At 41.9% G+C, this 17,752-nt stretch overlaps 1 protein-coding gene and 1 long non-coding RNA gene across 8 annotated transcripts in view; one reads left to right on the top strand and one right to left on the bottom strand.

Moving 5' to 3' along the window:
• Nucleotides 1-1,434: 1,434 nt before the first annotated feature.
• On the bottom strand, nt 1,435-9,129 carry LOC309692578. 2 transcript variants are annotated; one of them, XR_014272367.1, is made up of 3 exons: nt 8,318-9,129; nt 4,781-7,614; nt 1,435-4,695 (listed from the first exon to the last, which is right to left on the bottom strand). It is a non-coding gene; the product is annotated as an uncharacterized lncRNA (long non-coding RNA). The 2 variants fall into 2 exon arrangements; XR_014272368.1 differs by lacking the exon at nt 8,318-9,129 and adding an exon at nt 7,774-7,924.
• Nucleotides 9,130-9,343: 214 nt separating this feature from the next.
• rfx2 (regulatory factor X, 2 (influences HLA class II expression)) overlaps nt 9,344-17,752 on the top strand; it is a 29,755-nt gene continuing 21,346 nt past the window's right edge. For 2 of the 6 annotated variants that reach the window (XM_082511207.1, XM_082511206.1), the window contains exon 1: nt 9,344-9,470. The gene's annotated coding sequence lies outside the window, so the exon portion shown is untranslated. Of the gene's footprint in view, nt 9,471-9,502; nt 9,896-11,608; nt 11,659-11,771; nt 12,049-17,752 lie in introns of those variants that run through there. The other 4 variants (XM_082511205.1, XM_082511202.1, XM_082511204.1 and 1 more) reach the window with 3 other exon arrangements.

Raw genomic sequence — 17,752 nt, 5'->3', positions numbered from 1 at the left:
TCTCAGTTTCTGTCAGAAGTTTTTTTTACGTGCAATAGATTTCCCTTTGATGTCTGTAACGTGCTGTAAATGTCAAAGCATTTTAATATGAAATTAGTTGAATTCTTACTTTACACAGTACTATTTGGTTCAATATATTTAAATGTGCCACCTTTAATAGGCTACATATTTCCACTAGTTTTCTTTGTAAACTGTTAATGTTTAAGGGTACGGTAGTAAAAAGCAGAATATGTTTTTTGGACTAGTGTAATATGAAGGATAAATTGCCCATTTTTAATACTAATATACTGATTGAATGGATGTCTACCTCAATATTATACTTGAATATAAGTGTATTTTGAAAATAATTTTACATTTAAGTAAGAAGGCAGTGCCCTCGAGAAAATCATTTTCTTGTGCAACACCCATTTGTGGTGAGTATTGTCTGTTTTTATGCTTATAATACAACTTTGTGATATAAAGATTTAATTCCAGAAAAGTTGGGATGCTGGGAAATGTGAATAAAAACAGAATGAAATAACACAAATTTCCAAATTTCATAGATCCATATTTTATTCACAATAGAACAGAAACTATTTTCCTATTTCATGGAGAAAAAATAGCTCAGTTTGAGTTTGAAGGCTGCAACAATTTAAAAAAAAAAAAAAAGTTGGGACTGGGGCAACAAAAGCCTGGAAAAGCAAGTGTTACTAAGAAGAAACATCTGCCATCTTAAGCTCATTAATGCAGCTTAAGACTGTCATTTAAAGAAGAAGCCACATGTGAACATGATCCAGAAATCCTATCTGCTGCCAACTTATCTGGACCAAAGCTCATTTAAAATGAACAGAAAAACTGCTCTGTGGTGAGACTTCATCCTTCTGACTAAAGAGGAGAGGAACTCCTCTTGTTGTCAGCGCTCAGTTCAAAAGCCAGTGTCTCTGCTGGGGGTGTATAGTAGAAGAATTTACAGGTGCATCGTAATGCAAACCTCTCTGAAACCCTACAACATAATTTATATTGTAACCTGATGTGCGCAAAGATAGCAAAGTAGCAGTGGGCTGTCACACATCATGTGACAGCCCACTGCTACTCTGATTGGCCTGTTCAGTATACTGTTGATTTCTCGTCTCCACTTCCAGCTGCTTTTTGCCCCAGTTGTGAGTTTATCAGTCAGACAATAACAATTATTGAATAATGAGCATAGCATCAATATAAGGATTCACAAATGTCCCTGAATTCTTGGAGGAACACTGATAAAACTATATGAATGTAGCTTGAAGAATCAATTTGTGTCCCTTGATCAATAAATGATCAACAGCAAAGATTTAGAAGAAAAGAAAATTGCAGAATTTGATTTGTTTCGGTCATGGCTGCCACTACATATAAAACGGTTGCAGCTCCAGAAATATTTGAGGTGTAAACAACATCTTTATTTTTTGCCCTTAGATCAGCCCTTCTCTGCCAATCAGTACTGTGGAACACCAGGACACGACCATGAGGTAATTACCATATAACACACAACCATTAATGCTGGTGTCAGTGTCAGCCACATAAGTAAGTGTCTCCACAAGCTTTACAGATTCACAACAAAAGTCTCGATCAGCCGTTAGTGACTCTGGAATCTGCAGCTCGCATATCAGGAAGTTCAGCTTCAGTACTACAGGTTTTATATGTTACCATACATCCTGACAATGTCTTTCTCAGGGAAGGCGTTGCATATTTCAGCAAGACAATGCTAAACCACATTCTGCATCTATTACAACAGCACGTCACATTTTACACAGTGCTGCGATTTCTTTGGCAGTGCGGTTGTACATTCATGCATATTTTTAACATATTTAGGTATCTTACGTATGTACACATTTACATTATTACATTTGGATTATACCATTATAGATTAACTTATAGCGTTCCTCCCTGTATGTATTTACCCAGCTTATGCCTGTAGCTGAATGTTTATCATTGTTTAGCGTGAGATCATTGCGGTCTGTGGAGGCATTGCCAAAATTCCAAAAAATCTCCACAATGTGCGTAAGAAAGCAGAACTGGAATTTCTTGTATGTGCCACTGTACATCAGTCAAACTGATGTGCTGGTAACAGGAAAAACATACAAGGAAACAACAAGGTAACTGGTGATGGATAGACAGCTCAATCAGAGCATCTCAAAAAGAACAGGTCTTGTGGTTTGCAGAGGTGAGAGCCCATCAAAAACCAGTGAAGGACAACCCCCAGCAAACTCATGGGAGACAGTGATTAAGGTGGGGAGTGCTGATCCTGCAGAAGAGCTACAGAGTGACTAAAAAGCTCAATGGTGGCCATGATAGAAGGGTATAAGAGTATACAGTTGTTGTGTATGAGGCTATGACCAGACGCCATGCCCATTCTGGGCCCCGTCCACACCTGGATGGGTCTGCAGAGGGCTGACCCACTTAGGTGGATCCTAGGGCAATGAAAGAAGGTTGAAGTTTCAGGTATTTTGACACCAGCTGGTGAGCATGTCAGAGGTGTATCCTTACACACAGTGGATCCATCTGTCTTTACAATTCCATAGCAAAGATTGTGGTTGTTCACCACACCGCTGCTTCCATTTAGATACATGTTTTTGTCCTTTTCATTGGGGTTCAATATGCCTCTGGCTGAATGACTCATATTTTCTTTGAGATCATGCAGACAGCTGGATGTGTTATTTACACGGAAAGAGACGGGAATCCTATTCAAGCAGTGGGATCCGCTAGAACAGGGGTAGGCAACTCTAGGCCTCGAGTGCTGGTGTCCTGGAGGTTTTAGATGTGTCCATGATCCATCACAGCTGATTTAAAGGGCTAAATGACTCCTCAGCATTTCTTGAAGTTCTCCAGAGGCCTGGTAATGAACTAATCATTTGATTCAGGTGTGTTAACCCAGGGTGCGATCTAAAACCTGCAGGACACCGGCACTCGAGGCCTGGAGTTGCCTCCCCCCTCATCTAGAAAAACTACTTAGATCTGCAGACCCCAGACCGAGGGCCTAAAGGAGCTCCTGGTGTCTGTTTTTGTCATATAATCACTTAGTTCATTTTTACAGGAGTCTTTTTTACTACGTGCACAGAAAAGGCTTGTGGAACATGCAATGGGCGATATTAAAATAGTAAGACCTGAAGCTGGTGTTTAAATATAACCTTTCAGTTGACTAGAAAAAAGCTGGAGCCAGGAGGGTTAACTGGACTGGTTAAATATAAGCCTTGTTTTCATTAGGAATCTGTAGGAAGAGGACCAAACTTTTCCTGTGCAGCTGGAAGTGGAGCAACTGCAAATAACAAAATAAAAAAAGGAAAGAAAAAATGTCTAGAAAAACAAGAACACTTAAAAGTTTTTTGTTCCAGTGTTTAATTTAAAAAGTTTAATTAAAATAAATTCATTTAAATATCAATCGTTCCTTCCATTTTCAAGTCATAGCATAATTTTAGCTCATAAAATAATAATAATAAATAAAACTATACTTTAATACTCAGACATCCAGTCCACTTCTGTCCCACTGAATCAGCTCCAACTCCACCAAAGGCCTCATGGTGACATCAGAGTGTTTTGTACATGACTGATGCTGAGTGAAGATTAATTCAAATACTAACATTTAAACTCTACACAGTTTCTCAGTAACACATTTGTGCTCTGTTCTTCAATATGTGCTAAAATGTCTGCCCGCGCCGTATCACAATATAGACATATGCTGCCATCATGTGCCGCAAATGGCAAAGTGCATGGAAGTGACTGTGACTGCACTGCTGCAAGGAGAAAAAAATGACATTTTTATTTTCAGTATACAGATATTTTATACATCACTGGACACTTTATTAGGGACACCTTACTAGCACTGAGTGGATGCCTTTTTTTCCTTAATTCTCCATGGGATACATTCAACAAGGTCCTGGAAACATTTCTCATAGTTTTTGGCCCCAAATCTCATGTTTGACATGATAGCATCACACAGCTGCTGCAGACATGTTGGCTGCACATCCATGATGTGAATCTCCCGCTCTAACACATTTCAAAGACCCTCTATTGGATTGAGATCTGGTGACTGTGGAGATCATCTGAACACAGTGAACTCAGTTTCCTCTTCAAGACACCAGTTTCAGATTACATTAAATGTTACCCTGCTGGAAGCCGCCATCGGAAGATGTGTACACTGTGGTCAGAAAGGTTGTGACATTTAAATCATGCTCAGCTGGGGTCCAAGGTGTGCCAAGAACATATCCCCCACTCTATTACCACTGATATAAGCCAGTATGGATCCATGGTTTCATGTTGTTTATTCTGACACTACCATCCAGAAGTTGTTGTTGAACTTCAGCAGGTTTGTACTGATTGTTTGTACATACCTAAATTAATTGAGTTGCTAACATATCATTGTCTGATTACAGGTGTACCTAATAAAGGGTCTGTAAATTCATGTGTATAACAGAATCAAATGTGTACAAGTGCAGAAACAAATGCAAAGATCTGTTTATGTCACGGTATGGCATGGCACACCGTGGAAGGAGTGGGGAAGGAGGACCCAGGCGCGGTGCTCTATGTACAAACAGTGTTTATTTACAGAGTGAAAACAACGTAACAATAAATCCCCGTGTTCTCCCAGACTCCCGTGTCGTGTCTCCCGTGAATAGTCCGTGTGCTCTCTGCTCCCGTGTCAGCACCCCCCGGTGCTCGCTGCTCTCCGTGCCTTCCACGCTCTTCCTGCGGGAAACAATAGCGCAGCTGTCAGGACACTCAGAAATGGCAGGCATACACTTTCTGACTAAACTTAGACAGGGTGCCTAACGTGGAGTCTCATGCAATGATCCCGCGTCGGTGGGAGCTCCAAGACTCTCTTAAGTAGCTCCCCCGACGAGGCCTGATCAGCAGCAGGTGTGTGGCTTCGGGTGTGGCCAGTCCCCTTGCAGGGCCACACCCTCCAGGCCTGACGCCGCCTATAAACAAGTGCTCAGCCACCCACACACACATATACACAAGCACAGGGAAGGGGGAGCAACACCAAAATACACAACAATAATAATAATAATAATATAATACATGACTGCTCAGGGATCCTGGGTCGCCCAGTCCCAGGACCCTGACAGTTTATGTGCAGCAGAAATAAATAAAAGTAGAAAAAGGGTGACTAACAAATTTTTTAAATGTAACAATTTGCAACTTAGTGCTAAAATATAGAGTTGTTTGAAACGGTAAGGTGCAATATCAGAAAGTTCAGTTCTGATTTTGATTTGTGCTTATAGGGAACAGCCTATTTAAACGGGTTTATAAGGCCATGATTATGGTATTTGTCGTACACAGTGTATAGCTCCTTCAAATCACAAACACAGTCTATTTCAGGGGTCGGCAACCTTTCTGATGATGAGTGCATCTAAAGTTTCCTCAGAGGTCAGTGTGCCATATGATTGCATTAGCAATAAATGTAATAAGGCTGTATATCAACAGTTACACACTACATAGAACCACTTTATAGAATCATATTTGTTTGCAGATGTTGGCAGCTGTCAGCAAATAGTTATCAGCTATTTTGAAACAAAAAAAGACTTTTTATCCATAACAGCAAATGAACTGAACAACAGAAAATGCCAATGCTATTTATGGCCTCCTCACAACAATGATAAGAAAAATAAACTGGGCCAACATGGCATGTTTGTTAATACAGAGACACACATGTTACTGTGATCTCTGGTCTCCCACTCAGAGACACAGGTCTCCGAGTGTCCAGCATTCAGAGGCTGCCTCAGGACTCATGTGAGAGAAAACCTGCTCACACAGACATGTAGAGCCAAATACTGTCAATAAGGCCTCTGCAATGTTCTGAAGACAGGTAAACTTGTCAGGTAGTGACGTCCAGCAGGTGAACATGCAGCTCCATGAACACGCACAGCTGTGGAGTCCAGCTGCGCTCGTAGTTCTGCAAACTTTGACCCCACAGAGTCGAGCTGTTCAGTTCAATCAGCTGCGTTTCGATGTCGCATTAACTGGCATTAACTCAGCCAGTTAATGTGAGACAACCAGCTGCTTATTAAAGCTTCTGGTTTGATCAGAAAAGAAAACATTGGTCCAAACGCCTGAAAGTCCTGAAAACACATTGTGAATTCTGCCTCGAGTCTACGGATGTATCCGTGTATTTACGTGGTGCTGATGCTGCGCTGAGCCGACAGCTGCTGAAGCATTTGAAGTGTTGGAATGTGGAAATTTCAACATCGCTTGAAAAAACTGCCAGCTAGCAACGTCCCTCTCACCGGTAGGCGAAGTGATTTTTAGCCAATTACAAGTTGAGTCTGGTAGTTGGGGTTGTTAGCTAAGATGCCGTCATTAAGAAGCGGCACAACTAATGTGTGTATGTGAGCTAATCTGCGATGTGCACCGCTGGCCCGGCCATTTATTTTTTAATGCACCTTCTCAGATTAACTCACTGTGTGTCGTGCCCAGGGCTGGACTGGGACAAAACATCTGCCCGGGCATTTTGACTAGAGACCGGCCCCCCAGGTATTAAAGCCATAAAGCCTTTGAATGAAAACAGACGCTGCTGTGACAGTGATGTACAGTCTTGTTGGTATATGTATGATTTCTATACATTGTACATCAGGTAAAAACTTTGGTTGTAAAATTCAGATAATTATTTAATAAAAACGAGACATTTTAAATGAGAATAAGAAAGAAAAGTATTTCTTTGTGCCCCCCTCTCCCTGTTAATGCCCTACCTGCCCCCTGGCAAAACTTTGCTAGACCCGCCCCTGCACAGTTACCAGCTGTCAGCTACTTAGAAAAGGATCCTGGGGTTATTTGTCTCTCAGAAACAGTTCATAACTTCAACTCATTCATGTCACCTAAAAGGTAAACCTGTTTCTCCATCACCTGTTCAGCTCTGATGATCCAGTAAGGACATCTCCTGGTTTCATCTTCATGTTTCCCTCTCACCAAACCGATATCATGACCAGCAGCTTTACAGCTGTGGCTCCAGCAAACATCAGCTGATACTAGAAATTAATATTAAATCAATTCTAACAACAGCTGATCAAGCTTAAACGTGCTGCTGTTGTTTAGCGAGACAACCGCTGGCAAAGTGGGCGATAAACAAACAAGAGAGACGATCAGCTGATCATTGATCAGTTTCATGATTGAAGTAGCAACAGGAGAGGGAGGGTGAGAGGATGAGAGAAGAGGCAGCTGTGCAGCAAAGACAGAATAAATCCAGCTTTGTGTCTTTTTCATTCTAGCTGAAGTCCGGGACAAACTGTGTTCCTTCTCAGCTCAACACGAAACGTGCAATATTTTCTCTGAATGCGGAACGATTCCGTTTTTTAGGGGACGGTTGGAAACTTTACTAACTAACCTTATGAATAAAATAAAGTTCACCATCAGTAACATCATAGCACCCACCCAGCTGTATGGAAACCCGTCATGCTAGCTAATACGCAGTACGAAAAAGTCAGCCTAACAAAAATAAACTCCATCTAAACTTGGTTTATATCTGACCCTGATAGACTGCAGGTCATAACTTCTTACCTGAAGTTCAGTTCACCTGATACTTGGACCGGCGCCCGCCTCGGGTCTCTCCTGCCTCCACTTTCCCCTCATCCACCTGTTGCCTCTGTGGAAGCTCCGCCATAGCCACCACTAGAGCAGGGCAATATGACCAAAAATATTTATCACGATATACATTTGAAAATTTGCGATAAGATATAACTGACGATATAATTGACACTAGACAAAATACTTTACAACTCCTCAACTTTATTAGTGCAAAAAAAACCCCATCAATGTATTTTCACTTACACAAGCAGCTTTTTAAGTTATATAAAAAAATTTAACAGTGCAAATGCAAATTCCTCGCTGACAGTTTAACCAAAAGGCATTTCCAGTGGAAACTGGCCGACACATCCTCAGCATAACCATGTATAATATCCACAGAACTTAAAGAGGTTATACACACACAGTATGGTAACATTATGTTGAAGCACAGTATCACTCCGCGAGGCTCCGCCTACGATAGCCGTAATGCTCCGACAATCCATCAAGCGGTGCGGCTTCGTAGCTAAGCAAAGTCGTACTGAAACATTTAACAGATTTTTGAGCGCCGTGTACATAAAATCGTTTCGAGGTCAGTAAACACAACCAGAGTTCATACATAAGGCACACGGGATTATAAGGGGCTCTGTCGATTTTCAGAAAAATCAAAGGATTGATTTTAAGTGCGCCGTATTTTCCGTATAACGACGGCCCGCTAGCATGCGCTACCAAAAATAGTGCTTTGTTGTGTATCTGACGGATGAAAGCTAAACCAGTTCCACACCAGTGAAGCTGCAGCATTTTTACAAACCAGTTCTGGTTCATGGTTTCATTCAACGATCCGCTTTCGCCTTTCTCATTCTCCGTCTCAGCCATGTGTATGTAAACAAAGACACCGCGCATGCGCGTTTTACCCATATTCTATCGCGATATTTCATTTTCTTATCATTGCCCAACATTACACCGGTATTACCGTGAATGGTATGATATAGCCCAGCCCTAGCCACCACCAAACAACTGACTTATTTTTACACATCGACCAGCATCTGGCCAATCCACCACCTTTCAGTGTTTATACCGTTACAAATAAATAAATAAATAAATAAATCATCGGCCCATAAAAACGAAAAATCACCATCCGGTATGCCCGATGGCCAATCCAGCTATGGTCGTGCCATCAGTTAACCCGTCCCCAGGGTTGCCGACCCCTGTTGTAAACCTGCCATTTCACTCTTTCTTCTATTCTTCTGTTACGAATCACCCCTGACACTCATCTCCACCCACTCCACCCAGCCTGTATTCTCTGTCCGTTGTTTTTGGATGGTTGACCCCAGGTATTTCATTTCATCCACCTTCACTCTACTCCAGCGTCACCATTACAACAGCCCTGAATGAGCTGAAACACAGTCAGTGTAACAGTGTGGAAAGGTTCCCACTTCGTAACACTTCTGTTTGATCCTGTTATTTTCAGAAACTCTTTTTTAAAATTACAAATCTTATAAAAGGTTAAAAAGTATAGCAAAAAAATCGTTTGGGAATATAAGCAGAAAATTAAATTAATTACATTTTGAAGCATTTAATGTATTTTTATTTCATTTTTGTAATTAATTTATTGACTCCTTTTTCACCCTTATTTTATACCACGGCATCTTCGGTCTTCCATACTTGTCCACCTCCTGAGCCAAGACCACCTCCCAGTGGTTCAATATGAATTTACAGCTTTATTTAACTGGGCGGAACACGTCTCTTTGGCCCCTCCCTTGGATAGTGAGGGCCCTGACGTAGGCTTTTGAGGGTAGCAACAGTTGCCTCGAGACCCCGTCGCGCTATAGTGACTGTAGCCGTGGAGACAGTTACTTACCAACGGGCGCAACACTCAGCAACAGCGGCTGCAGCATCTGGAAGTCACCGAGCGAGAGGGAGAGAGTGGAAAGAGAGAGGGCACAACTTTTCTCAAGGCAAAGGTGACTATACGTTTGTAGAATTTAGAAACTAAATGAATCCTAAGTTCGAGGTCGAACGTGTTAGCAGGGGTCTGGATTATTTACAACACAACTTTCCCTTCTTTTGTGGTATCCGCCCCAAGTTGAGAACGGTTTTCCACTCTTCATTTGACTGACATTTACCAGTTGCAGGCGACAGCCTTTAGCCCGGGATCCGTTCCTTTTATCCTACTTAATTTGTTTTACACTCTGCCTTTAACATTATACTCCGTGTCATCGTTACTTCAACTCCAAATCGATTCAGCATCACTTTACACTTGTTGCTACGTTGTACCGTGTGCTGCGAGGTTTGAACGCACTTCCAGCTCAGTATCAGCGGGATGGATGGTGAAGCTACCGCTCAAAGCTACAGCTAATGCTAATTTGGACGACCAGCAGCCATGAGTGCAAGTTCTCTCGTTAGTTCGTGTGGCGTTGTTGACGGCGGCTGTGTGTTGTTCGCCACAGCACGGGCAAACTTCGTCGTTCCCAGAATCGGATTCAAGCAGGTGGAAAGGCTAGCTAGCTAGCCTTTAGCACGAGCGGCAGTTATGTTATGTTGCTCTAACCGTAACCAACGTCCGCTGCGTGCATCTTCTCACCGTGACAACTTTTATTTCTTCCGGGAGCTTGGCAGCTCTTTCGTAGCACTTTTCACTCGCAAGTTTTCTCTTAAAAGCAATGAAAAATATCGAACATTTAACCACTGATCAACTTCTGCCGGCGGGGTTACTACACCAAATTCTGACGCTTCCCCTGGTTTTTCCCACTACTAAATCACGTCATGAATCAAACTCTGTGACCTCTGATACCAAAATATAACTTCAGTAGAAAAAGTTGTGATGTTTGAGAAATGGCTTGAATAAGGGGGTATATTACAGCTAGGTGGTGCTATGATGGTTCTTTTATGTAGCTGTCTTGGATGAGAAACTAAGCGTTGAATTTGCTGTTTTCTGCGTGCTTTTAAAGCAGTGCATGCGATATACCGCTATGCATTTTATAATGACTAGATTTATGTAGTCGACCTATTCCCCACTCTTAAATTTGGAGTACACCCCCCCCCCCCGTTTTGACAATGCCTTATTTACTGATCAGATTCAGAAGCAAATTGTGTGCTAATGGCCAAGGTGTTCCTAGTGCCACTGCCTCTTTGTTCAAGCAGAAGGTCTCACTAGGGTTGCTGTTTGATCCCTCTGCAGAGCCGAAGGTGCATATCAATCTGTGCTGTAGCATTTAAAGGAAACAAAGGAAGCAAGAGATTTTCAGTAGTTTTAGACTGTGTCTGTAACTGGTTTTCCAGGTCTTTGCACACCAAAGACGTCCCCCCGCTTTTGGGATTGTGTTTCTTCCTGTCCCACGAGGTACATTAATTCTAACGAACTGTCTTTTCCGAGACAGTTGTCAGGTGCTCGGTCATTTGTAGTGTTTGCTATTGAAGCATCAGGAAGCATCTTTGCACCATGAAAATTTCACTAATTGATGCCCTCTTTGCAATGATCCATAAACTTGGCAACACACACACAAAATCCTTGGATGAAGAATTCATTTTGGAAAGTTGAGCTGAATGATTGAGTGACTAACCAATATCTTGTTTCTTTAGGTCAAAAAGAGGTATGTTAAAATATAATGTTCATGAACCACGTGTGCATGAACTTGTTTCGGACTGTGTGTCAGAGAGGGAAGCTTATGTTTGATTGGTCAGACAACTTCCCACAACTACAATGAAAATAAATAAATGACTGCGCTGAAACCGTGCGTGTCCCCCCCAATTGAGCATGACACTGTTATGTTTACATGGCAACTTGATATACAAATACACCCAAGTCGTGGAAAGAAAGGGGTTGGAGCATGCCGGGGGAGGGGGGTGAAGTGTTATTCTTTTAAAAGTCAGTGTTTTTAATCGGGTTATTTTCATCCCCCTCTTTGTGGTAGGAGTGCATAGCTTCAGCCTACAGAGGCAGGTCAGCAAAGAGAATTAAAGTGGAGAGCAGCTGGGGGTTAGAGAGCTATTTGGGAATTGTTTACTGCACAGCTTGTAAAGTGTGGAAATTATTAATTAGCATGTTGCTTTAATTTCTGATGTAGTTTACTTTGCCATCTGTCTTTATCCTGAATTTCAGTGACCACACTTGGCTTTATTGACATTGCCTTCACCCTGAGATCGCTAACCGTAAGTGTTACATTGGGGTGTGATTTAGAGATATTAATGTTTCTTTTTTAGGCTTTCCTTCGTCTCTCATAGCCTTAATTTAAGCCATGTCCGGACTTGCGTGTATGATTTATTTATTTTTTTGCAGTGTCCACTGTTGCCTGTGTGCCATTTTGAGTGTTTGTAGTACAGTTCAGCTATCAATAGGACAGCTGCAGTGGTCTCTTGAGCAGGGGGGTGACCTGACACAGCTTTAAGTCACATGTTCTTTCTCTCCCTGTGTATGTGGTGTGTGCGTGTGCTTGCTCATGCTGTATTTAGCCCATCTTAATGAGGCCCCAATGCTGCCCCAGGGAGGAGTTCTCAATCCAATAGCTAGCTTCAGATACAGACACTGACCCGACCACTACTGTGAGTTTTGCTGGTGCTGTTTACAGTTGATCGTATTCCTGCAGACTTACATTTACCTCCCAGTGTGATAAGTGAACTGTTTGGCTTTCGAAACCTATCACTGTCTGATTTTTTCCCCCCTGTTTTTAACACCACTTTTAATGGCTTGTCCCATAACTGCAGTCAAAAGCATGTCAGGATATCACAGAGCGAAGCAGAAGAACTAAGAAACAAATGCCTCGCGGGGCTTGTTAAGTGGAAATTAATAGTGCCATTTGTACACATGAAATGTTTTAATTTCATAAGCGCCATAATTCATTTATTTGTTAAGGGCTTTTCATTTTAACTGATGTGCTGCCATTACTGTTTTATAAGATTTGTTGATAGGGAAAATTGTTTTAAGTATCCTCTTGACTTGCATCAAGTCTTCCAGCTGTAAAGATGTTGGAAATCAGTGGAGACTTGTGCTGCTAGGATACGAAGAAACAAATCCCACACTGAAAAATGCTGCCACTGATTGGCCCTCGTGTGGTGACAACAAGTTGAAACTCGTTGTGAAATGAAATGTTTTTCTGTGTGTGTGTGTGTGTGTGTGTGTGTCATCAGCGGCATTCTTAGCATTCCACCTGTTTGTATCGTAGCTACAACACTGGTAATTAAATTTCCTGCCGCAAACAGCAGACAAGGCAGTCACATTTGCATTACAAAGACTGCCCCCCCCCCCTTCCTTTGAGTCAGAATAGTAGCAGACACCCCCCCCCCCCCCCAATTCACTCCCCACTTTTCCTGGTTTTTTTTTGGGGGGGGGGGGTTTTGGTTTTTTTAGTGCTAATTTGTTAAGGGATATTTATTTGAATAAAAGAGAACATGTTCTGTTAGTGCAAACCTGCTACAAAGTAACAACCAGACCCAAGACTAACGGTAGTCTGTTTGATTGAGAGGCCTTCAAACAGTATTTTTAGGCAGAAATGCTTTTTAGAAGCATTTACATGATAAGATTTAATGGGCAACGATTGCAGAGCATTCATTGGTGGAAGCATTCTTGATTCTGTTAAGTGGTAGATGTTTTTTTTACAGTGAGATCTCATTATTTATCTTAGAAGACCCTTTTCTACTCTTTATCTTAAATGGAGAGCAAATGTTAGTCTTGGATTTTTCAGTGCTGGTGGTATCGTGTTTTCTGACAGAAGAGCGCTGCAGATTGTAAGGTAGGGCAGCAGGCCTAGCAGTGTGTTAGTTTGACTGTTTGTTCTGTGTTTACCATACAATTTAAGTAAGTTGTCCAGTGTTGATGGACAAGCAGTTTAAATTAATTTACATTGAAATCATTTAATTATATTGGTATGTGGCAACTGTACTGTTACAAAACTGATTATTATCTGTAACCAGTAGTCTGGCACAAACTGTTGCATGCAAAGTACACCTGTCTACATATGCTGTATGTATAGTACTTATACCAAAGAGCTGACAAATGAAAGGAAAAACCCTTAGCGTGAGGGGCTTCGGTGGCTTTATTTTGTTGTTGTGTGTGGAAGTAACCCGGCACAGGTTGGTTTCACTCCACCTCTGAGTCACTGTGAGTCAATACAAAGCTGTTCTGAGTGATCACCTTTATCCTGTGATGAAACATTTTTGTCCTGTGGGGGAGTGTTCTCCACCAGGATAACAATGACCCTATTCGTAGGACACTAAGAGTCACTGAATGGTGAGTATAGAAAATATAGTGAATGAAATGACCACCTCAATCTGCAGATCTCTGCCCAGATTAAACCTGGGGCATTCTGGAGCCGTTTGGAAGACTGGCGAGACAGGTCACGACCTGGAGAATCGAGGGCCAAAGTGCACTGAAATTGTTCTTGTTTGTTTGCCATGTGTTAGTCATGTGTAGATGTGTAGAAGGCAAAGGATGCGTTAAACACTTAAATCTGTGTTTTGATGGCAAGCACTCAGCCTGGTGTAGTATTCACTACATAAACAACAGACACTTGGATCTGTCTCAGATTTAAAGCATTAACTGATGACTCATTATTTCGTATCAAGTAGTGCCCCGCGTACATACAGTACGATGATTCTTGGTGTCAGATCTCTATGGCGCAAACGCTTGCCAAGAAGGTAGACTGCTCAAGTGAAACATGAGGCTTATCTCAGGTTCATCGGTCAAGATTGAGAAAGCTTGCTGCCAGCACCTGAGGTAATCTTCAGAGAATGTGCTTCCCTGAAGGAAAAAAAGGAAGTGCACGGGTTTGAAACACACCTGTTATAACAGAATACCTAAAACCAGATTTGTGTATTTTAGTGTAGCTACAGAGAAGGTGAAAATCCACGACCAACTTAAGCATTAGGATATGTCACCTTTTTCCAGTTCCTCCTTAAAAAACCAGAACTGAAAACATGAATCGATTTTTGTAGTGTATCTATAGATTTTTAATATTGCATCTCAATGACAAAATGGCATTATAATAAAAAAAGCTTCTAAAATACAGCTGTAGCTTCTCATGTTTTCTATAATTTGACAAAATGAAAGCATTTTGCAGGCCTGACAGGAGGATGTGATTTAAGTCTTGCTGTTACATGAGTGAAACTGGTATTATTGAAGATTCTACTCTGTAGTCATTAGCCTCCTTTGCTCTTAAGCAGCCAGGTGACTCGAGTAAACTTCCCTCCTTTGTGTTATCGGTGTGGCAGCCTTGAAACACATTAGCTAAATTCTCTCGAAGGAAAGAGGCGCCCACACACGAGAGGGTACTCTGATTACATTTCCCAGTTGTGACTGTCTCGCTCCGCTTCCCTGTCTTGTGTTGCTTTCTTTCAGTTGAACTTTTGTTGAAAATGTGCCATTTTCAGATCCTCAGCTTTAATCTTCAGATGTTAAATGGCAAGGATAAAAGGCTCGGGCGGGGGCATGGAAATCTGGAAAGGGTTAGAAGAGGTATGGCGTCGGGGAGGAAGTTGTGAGTGTAATGCATAGGCGAACACACACAGTCTCCATGGCAACAGTTTGATCTTTCTCTCTGTGGCTGTCATGCCTGCAGCACACATGGTGACGGAGTGGACAGGTTGCACTGATGACCAGAGGCGGGGAGGTGCGAGCTAGGGAGGGGAGGAGTGTGCTTGCATCAGAGATAGTGGCCGGTGCCTCCTTTTTTCTTTTCCTTCCCTCTCTCACTCGGTCTCTCGTTCTCTTTCGCCCACCCGCCCCCTCCCAGCTCTCCCTAAACTCTGCCATCTGCAGACCCCAAGAGCTGCTTTGATTGGATTAGCCATGAATTAATGAGACAGGCTTGAAGAACAGCCTCTGTTGTGGAAATCTCTTATCATATCTTAATTCGCTCTTTGTGCGAGCGCGTGTGCCTGTGTGATCTTATAAGTTCTTTTAATGAAATCAAAGAAAAGCTCAATGCTTTCTTTTTCAAAGCCACAGATTGTAATGAATTTGCTTGAAATGATGTCGCTGACTAAATGAGTCCCCAAATTGGGGGAGTGTATGTTAAAAGCCCTGAGAGAGACCTGTTGCTCATTCTGGAGAGATGTAGAGAGGTAATGCAGGGTTGTACAAATATCCTCCGTTTCAAACACAACAAGTGTTACTTATGCTGTATTTTCTCTTCCACCGAGTTGGAAAAAGTTTTGCTCGGTTCAAGCTGTTTACTGTCATCTGCCTGGACAAAGACTGAGCGTGGTTTGGATGTGTTGTTTTTGGGTGGCATGAGTGTAAAGCTAACCGTGACGAATGGACTCCTGTCTCCTCGACGGCCTAAACATGCCCTCCTCCTTTTGACCACCGAGTGTTTTCAGAAAACAGCACTTTGTCATGTCGCAGTCAACCTAATCCTAACCAGCATAAAGTCTGTACATTTTTCTATGACTGCAGCACAGAAATAACTCTGCCTCCATGTCCCCTGCCGTCTGAAATTAATAGCATACACACTATTTATTGTTGTAAGTTTCTACTTAGCGTGAGATAGAAGGATCAGGTGGGGGATGGCATTGTTTGGTTTGGGAAGTATTCTGTTGGTTGCGTAGCAACAGGCTCCTGGAAACGGGAGTGGACGGTGTTGCCACTAGCAACCGTTGTTGCTCTGCAAACAATGTGGGCCAGTGCAAACATGAGCCAAGACTGCGGGCTCCTGCTTTTAATTGAACATCTGTATGTGTTTTTCTCTGATTGAGCCCTGTGTAAGTTAGATCTGTCACTGACAGATGTTTAAATTTTGTTGGCAATATAGGCCTGATTATTAATGACAGTTTGGGAGGCCTCCAGGGTTCCTAACATGTGACTTTTGTTATTTCTGTATAGCTTTTAAAACTCTGGTATCTCCTGAAAGCAGGGATTCTTTGTGTAATGTTGTAAAGTGCTTATCTGGGCTTTGCTTGAAATAAACCAGGCTTGCAGACCTGACATGAAAACAGACTTTTTGTGTGAAGTTGTCTCTGAGTAGGAGGCATAAAGATCTGACCGTAGCCCATCATAAGTAGTGGGTTTGCAGCAGCGAGCTGGCCCTCCTGCTGGGCTCTACCTTTGTGCCTTTCAGAGCTGCTGGTGGGGATTTTGTGTGGCTTTTAACCTTCTTCGAACGCTAAACAGACTCCTCTGAGCCACAGACTTTCTCCTTTCCCACCAACTCAGTGATTTTTTTTTTTCTTTTTAATTTTTAAAAAAAATATTTGAGCGCAGTTTACCTTATCTAATTTAAGTCAGCACCTTCATAGACAAAAACACGCAGGTCAATGATCCTTTTCTTGTTTTGCTCACCACCTTGCTGTGCCGTCCACTCATTAATGGCATAAAGAAGCTCCTGAGGTTTGTCTTGCTTCCCGTTGGTGCTCTTTAATAATAGATTCTTGTCATTTGTTCACATTTGGTCCTTTTACATGTTTCAAATATTTTAAAGGACAATGTCTCTGTCTGAGTCAGAAGCATGCCCCCAAAAGAAAGACTCATACAACACTTAGGATTAGGTTGGTGTTTCAGTTGTGATTGACACACATCAGGAATTTCAACATAGGCCTCCTACGCTTAGTCTGTTAGTCATGTAAGCAGAACACTGTCTTTGCCTCTGGCACACATGGAAGTTGTCACTAGTGGCACACCCATATCTGTTATCATAAAGGTATTCTATCCCCCAAACTCTACATGTTGCCAAGTTACATTCGGTGTCCAAAACCTGAGAAGTAACAGTTAAAAAGTCTATTTTTGTTTATGATGGATTTTTGTGTTTGTTTTCTGGGGTTTTTGTGTGTTATTAATAAGTGTTGCATCTTAAACAAAGTTATGTTTCCTTCATGGTTTTTAAAAGTGCATTAAAATAGCTTACAGAGTGAAAGAACCGTAAGCTCTAAATGCTGTAATTAACATTTGATCAAGTACTTATGAGGGACAGTGCCAGGCGTTGTGCGATACAGTCCTTAGCTGGTCTGCTGGAGATTTACTGTTTCTAGTTATCATTTTGTAGTGAAGCATTTATCCTTATGGTCTGTGTTTTTAATGTCACGGCTTTGCGTGGTGGAGATTGTGTATCTGTGATATTCATGTTTTTTTTAGTTAAATGTATTTGTTCCTCGTTGCCATCAACAGTGTCACTGATCCAGGTTTTTGCTCTCGCGTTGCTAGTTTTTCCAAATGTTTTTTTTCTTTGGCACGTCCACAGAAAAGTTCAAGTTTGGTTTTGAAGTTTGTGTTTAATCTCTAAGGCACACTTACAACCCCTTAGTTACTAGTCGAAGT

This window comes from Aulonocara stuartgranti (genome assembly GCF_965226115.1).
Source record: "Aulonocara stuartgranti genome assembly, chromosome: 17".
NCBI lineage: Eukaryota > Metazoa > Chordata > Actinopteri > Cichliformes > Cichlidae > Aulonocara > Aulonocara stuartgranti.
This window is presented reverse-complemented; position numbering and strand designations above follow the sequence as displayed.